Genomic DNA, 6,043 nt, shown 5'->3' on the forward strand with positions numbered 1-6,043 from the left:
TGCCGAGCGATGGGGTGACCGACAGCATTTCCAGCCTGTGAAATACAAGCTGAGCATCTGGGGGGAGATTTATGCTCGGGGCAGAAGCGGAAAGGCCAACTTAGCTGGTGAGACACTTCCCCCAACCTGCGTGCACTGAAATCGTGAGAAAAGAAGGCTACTCAGACGCTGCCGATTAATGCCTTGGACTGACTGCCAGGCTCATAAACATCCCGGTGCCCTGCTGTAACCTAAGAAAAATGTTTGGGAGAATTCAATGTTGTCAGTCTCTTGGCTGGCCCGTAACTATGGCAGCGGAGAGAGAAGCATGATAAGTTATTGGAAGACGGAAGTGGACCACCCCGGTGAAAGGATAAGTCGTGGCAGGGCTCCCTACCCCAGCAATGACCCAGTCCTCTCTCATGCACGGCCGTAATTTTCTAATTATTTTACTCTTGGACTGTTCTGGCAGGGCAAAAGACCCTATGGACTTCCAATTTTGCCAAAAAATTGTTATATCATCTTAGAGTTGGAAGAAACCAGCTAATTTAGTTCAATCCCTTTTCTCCACTTGGGAAGTGTTTCCAAGTGGGTAAAGGAGGTGGCCTCAGTCACAGTGTTTATGCGGAGCCAGGCCCAGGACTGGGCCCCTGATTCCTGGCTTGCGTGTTTCATCTCATAGCATTAATTTGGTCAAGGGACTTCTTTTTCAGTTATGTTCTAATATGTGCCTTGAATTGCCAGCTGGCTGGGAATAGCTCTTATTTTAAAACCCGCATCTTAACATGATCTGAAATTTCAGGCTACCGAGAGGGCACTGGAGCTCTTGAGCTTTGAGGCCCACACACGTGGAGCCAGGAAAGAATGAGGACAACGGTCTGAAAAGCTAATGGGAAAGAGGAAAAAAGAACCACATTTTCTTACAACTCAGAAACAACAGCGTAGCAGTTTGCTGGGCTGCTAGAAACACACCGAGAGCCCGATGGGGTACCGAATTTGCATCTACCTCCAGACCCGCGCTACTGAAAACAGGGCAGTAAATCCCTGAAGGACCGAGGCCTGGATTTGAAAACCTTCTGCCCGCTTCCCATGAGTTGCAGTTCTTCGTGCATTTCTGTGCACCGAACACCCATCACGGGTCAGGCGGGGGCTTTTTCATACACTTGATAATTATGTTCAAGGGGTAACAGAGGCAGACGGGGAAACAGAAGCCAGGGAAGGGGCGTGTGCAAGGCCACACGGTTAGCGGTAGAGCCGAAATACAAACTCAGTCCCCAGATCGACTCCAGGGCTCTTCCCACCCTGCGGAAGACGCAGAGGCGCTGGAACACCCAGGAGGCGCTCGGTGGGGACCAGAGGTGCCCCAACTCCCTGGGCCCCATGTTCCTGCATCTCCGGCCCCACCTGAGCTGCACCCCCCTTGCAGCCTGCTACCCTCCAGGGGCCAGCCTTTAAGGCTTACGGGGCAGCTCTCACCCCCAAGGCCAAAGACAACAGACGTAGGTACTTTCAAGCGAAGTCTTTATTTGGAATACGTGTCACCTAGCGGGTCAACCATCCCGAAATAGCCAGTATTTACATCGTGCGGAGAAACACAAGAAGAGCCCCTTGAAGGCAGTCAGCTGAGCTCTGCTGGGGCCACTCGTCTCCCCCGCTTCACCTCTCCCCAGTCAGGGTCTCGGGGGGCACCCTGATGGGGGCCACGACCGCGGCTGGGAATCGGCCGTGACCCGCTGCGTCTTTTCCGGGACCCTCTCTCCCCACCTTACTGTGTTAATACGTTATACCGGTGCCCAAAGAAAGGATGGGATTACGGGGCGCCGCCTTCACCAAACCCCCTGCGTTTGTCTGTCCCGCTTTGTGTCTCGAGGGCTTCGGCGTAGCTCCGCGCAGGCCGGGCGCCGGGCTGACTTGCACCGCGCGCAGGCGACGCTTCTCCCCGGGCTGCTCCGGCTTCCCTGCCGAGCGCACCTGGACTTGGACTGGCCTTCTGTCTCCCTCGGGCCCCCCGACACTGGCCCTGCTGCACGTGGGGTGAGGGGCCGGAGACGGGGTGTGGGCCGCCCAGCGGCCTGGCTGCCCCCTGGCGCGGGCTCACCTCGAGCGGGGGGTTCCCTCTTCACCCCCAGTCAAGGCCCTGGGACGAGTCGCTCGACGACCTGGACTTGCCGGAGGTTCAAGTCCAGTCGCTGAGCAGAGGCCACAGAACAAGGACCTCCTTGCCCTGTGCAGTGAACACCGCCGTGATGGGGCTCTCAACAGCCACGGGCGGGGCTCTGCAGGCGCTCTGCCCCTTCCCTCGCCGCCCGCTGACCCGAGACTCTCCCGGGGAGCTGTGAGCTGGGCCCCGTCCACCTTTTCCAGAGGCTGAATTAGAGTCTTCACCACTCCCCACACCCCCTTTCTCTTTTTAAAACAAAACATGCAGGCTGGGGGACCATTCTATCTGTCTTTCATGTTATTTTATCATCTCCCCCGTCTTGGCTTGGCGGGTCCCCAAGTGGACCAACCCACGTTCCTGGCAAAGGACCTCCCGCCAGGCAGACTCTTAAAGGTCACTTGGAATCTGCCTCTTAAATCCTGTCCTGAGAAGCAACTCTCATCCCACACACAGATGTACAGAATCTGCAGTTCAAAACAAAATAAGAGGAAAATGCAAAAATCCCCCAGGCCTGCAATAGCTTCATCTTAAGAAACACACTCCCCACCCTTCACTCCATCCCCGGGGCACCATCTCCTGCGCGCACACGGACCTGGCGGAACAAAGACAGTCCCAGCAGTAAAGTAACTGCGTACAAGTCTCTAAGCCCAGATCTTCAGAGAGGGATTCCGCTGTACTGGTCAGTTACTAGGAGATGTTGACCTGACACTGAATTGTGTATAATTTAGTCATTTTAAACAAAAGAATAGCCAAAACACACAAACAAAATCTTGGAGGGTCGCGGATGAGATGGTGGGTTAATCTTATCTTCCATCAGCCCTTTTTGCTCAGAGCTGGGAAGGAGTCGTGTCAACAGAGGATCAGATTCATCACTTTTCCCCAGAAGGCCTAAGCCAAGGTGCTATCAGAGCAGGTCATTTCACTGCTGTAAAAAGCGGTCGGTGTCTAGTTTCAGAGTCATTTGAGTTCAAGCACTCGGACTTCCATTAATGACAGACAGCCCTTCACCAACAGTCACGTGGAAAAGAAAAGATCTACTGAGAATTTCCACATGAATCAAACCTCAACCTACAACTCTCAGAAGGAAGCCAGGATCTCAGAGAGCACATACATTTTTAAGGAGTTTTAAAAAAGGAACCCAAATAGTTAACGTACGACGTGGAAAAGGATTCTGAAGATGCAATCAGGGGCTGTGCATCCTTAGGTGTTTCCTGTGGTCTGCAGAAACGGAAGGATCAAAACGATACTAAAGATATTTGGTTTTCAATCATTCAGAAATTTTCTTCAAAGAAAGGTAATTACAGCTATATTAACAACATTTTCCCCTTCTTTTGCAAATCGAGAAATACAAATACATTTCAAATGTGATTCCTCATATAATTCTTTTAGTCCAAATAGCCCAAATTAGAGCTTTTAATTTTATAAGCCACCAATTATTAAACACTAATAGTAAGTCATCTGAATGAGAAAAAGAATGACAAACACAAAATATGAAAACTTCTTTTCCAGCCACAAATGATAACGGAGGGTTGTGTGTGTATAAGAAACAGAAATAATAAAATAATAATCAGTTGAAATCCAAAACCCTTGGAAAAGCTCTTTTTGATTAGAGACTGTATCATTTACCTCAGAACATGCAAGTTTAAAAGCCATATGTTCAAAGTTACCATCCCCACACCTCCCCACCCCCGGAAGACTTATGTACAGGCTGGAATCCAGAAATTAAGGTTAGAAGTATAAATATTGATAATTTCCACTACATTTTCCGAACGCTTTCAGAGTGCTATGATACGACAATTTAGAAGAAAGGAAGAGTGTCGCAGTTTGGTTGGTTTGTGATATACAGAAGTTTCGGTAATTACTTCCCTTTAGGGTCCTTCTCTTCCTCTCGAGGAATAAGCTGTAATTGGATTCTTTGGGTTAAAAGAAGTGTTAGACGGGACCAACAAAATGTAAGGGGAAGTCAGAACCGTTAAGATGTATGTACGTGGATGATACATGCATGTGTCTATATGCATACGTATGTACACACATGCCCTCCTTCATCTGCACTTAACGGGAATGCACACCCACGAGGACCCCCAGGAGCCGCCCTCATTGAGTGCTACCAGATGACCCCCGTGGTTCACCAACTACAGCACAGTAAAGCGGCCTCTTCCCCACGACATCTTTCCTGGGAAAAACAGTTTCAGCCATTCCTGGCAGAGGCCTGGCCCGTCATCCCCGTGTGTTGTGAGAAGCAGAGAATCCTCTAATTTCACAGGAACCAAAATCTGGAAAGGAGTAACTATGAGTAACAGGTAAGAACCAAGGCTGCGGAGAAATGTGTTTGAAAAGACTTTTCAGAACTGCTTGGATTCTGTGTTGTTTATTACCATCCAAATACATGAAGTTCTGATGAAATAAAATCATAAGGTACAGATAAAAACAGGCCATGAAAGCCCAGAGTCGTTTTAGGGCCAAACTGCAGACCACCCAATAGTTCACATTTTAGGAACTTGAAATGCCTAAAAATAGATAAGGTGGTTTCTGAAAAAGAGAGAGAGAGAAGGAAAGAAGAAAGAAAAAAAAAAGGAGGAAAAGGAGGGAGGGAGACAAGAAACCATTCAGGAAAAGTTAGGTCCCAAGAACGCCCGACTTAGAAAGAAGGGACAAACGCATAAAAAATGCATAAACTTTGCACAGGTTAATGCAATAGTAAACAGTAGAATACATAGGCCTCATAATACTTTTGTAATGGCATACACATAATGTCTCTAGCACTTTTGAAAACTATGCAGACACTAATTAAGGATGATTCTAGGTAAAAATACATATTTCTTTAAAGGGGCGGGGTGGGAGGAGGGGAGGGGTGGTCTCAGGGCGGATCCCCACAGACGTACAAAGCTGAAACTATGTTTTTTGGTAATTCTAGTGGATATGGCAGCAAAAATTTGTCGTAAGGAAGTTGCCTGGTTTTAAGAGGGTTATTTTCAAATATAACCGTACAGCTCTATTTGTAAAAAAATCTTTGTGAAAAGTTAATGTTATTAACCCTGAAAAATGCTTATATTGACATCTCTTTCTAAGATAAACGAAAAGTAGCAGAGTTGTGAACGGGTAAGGGCTATATGCTTTAAAGCAAATGTGAACCCTCTTTGGGTTCCTCTCACACAAAGGGATACAGAGTCTTAAATACAATAAACTTCCTTAAAAATCTGCGACCTAACAATTGTTTACATCATAGAAAAATAGCGTTTTTGTAAAAAGAAATATAGTTCCTTTGTTAAAATGGTCTATTTTAAACCAGCAATTATTTTTCATATAAAGAATTTCTAAACATCAATACAGGAAATAAAAATAGATAATACTGAGTGCAAAGCAGACAACATCATGTTTGCAAACGATCAAAGTATCTCATTGCCAGATAAATAACACTTAGTTCATTATGGTACAAGTTTTAATCTTTCGGGAACTTAAAAGCTACAGCTTTATTCTCTGATGGCAAAGTTACTTGTACGTAAAGTGACTCCCGCAGAAGGCCAGACTGATAAGAAATGGATCATACATATGCGTTCACATTTCCCCAGAACTCAAAGTGCTGACACACTAGCAATGGCCTGCATCCCAAACTCCGTGACATGAGCGTGGACCGCAGGCCACGGGGAAGCAAAGGGGGATTTACGACATTCGCGGTCCTTTTAAAAAAATCATTCATTATATCATCCACATTTGAGTTTTCACATACAGCCAGATTAACACCAAACTCTTTACCAGCTTGGCTAAACCCATCATTAAGGAGGGTCTTTGTGACTCTTTTCTAAATATAGGTATTAACTCTTCACGCTATAAAAACAGATGGTTTCAGAGGACTACTGCTTTTCTTCCACAGAGTGACTCTTTAGGGCTGATGAGTTTCCGGGC

The sequence above is a fragment of the Lipotes vexillifer genome, unplaced genomic scaffold, assembly GCF_000442215.2.
Source record: "Lipotes vexillifer unplaced genomic scaffold, Lipotes_vexillifer_v1.1 scaffold439, whole genome shotgun sequence".
Classification (NCBI taxonomy): domain Eukaryota; kingdom Metazoa; phylum Chordata; class Mammalia; order Artiodactyla; family Lipotidae; genus Lipotes; species Lipotes vexillifer.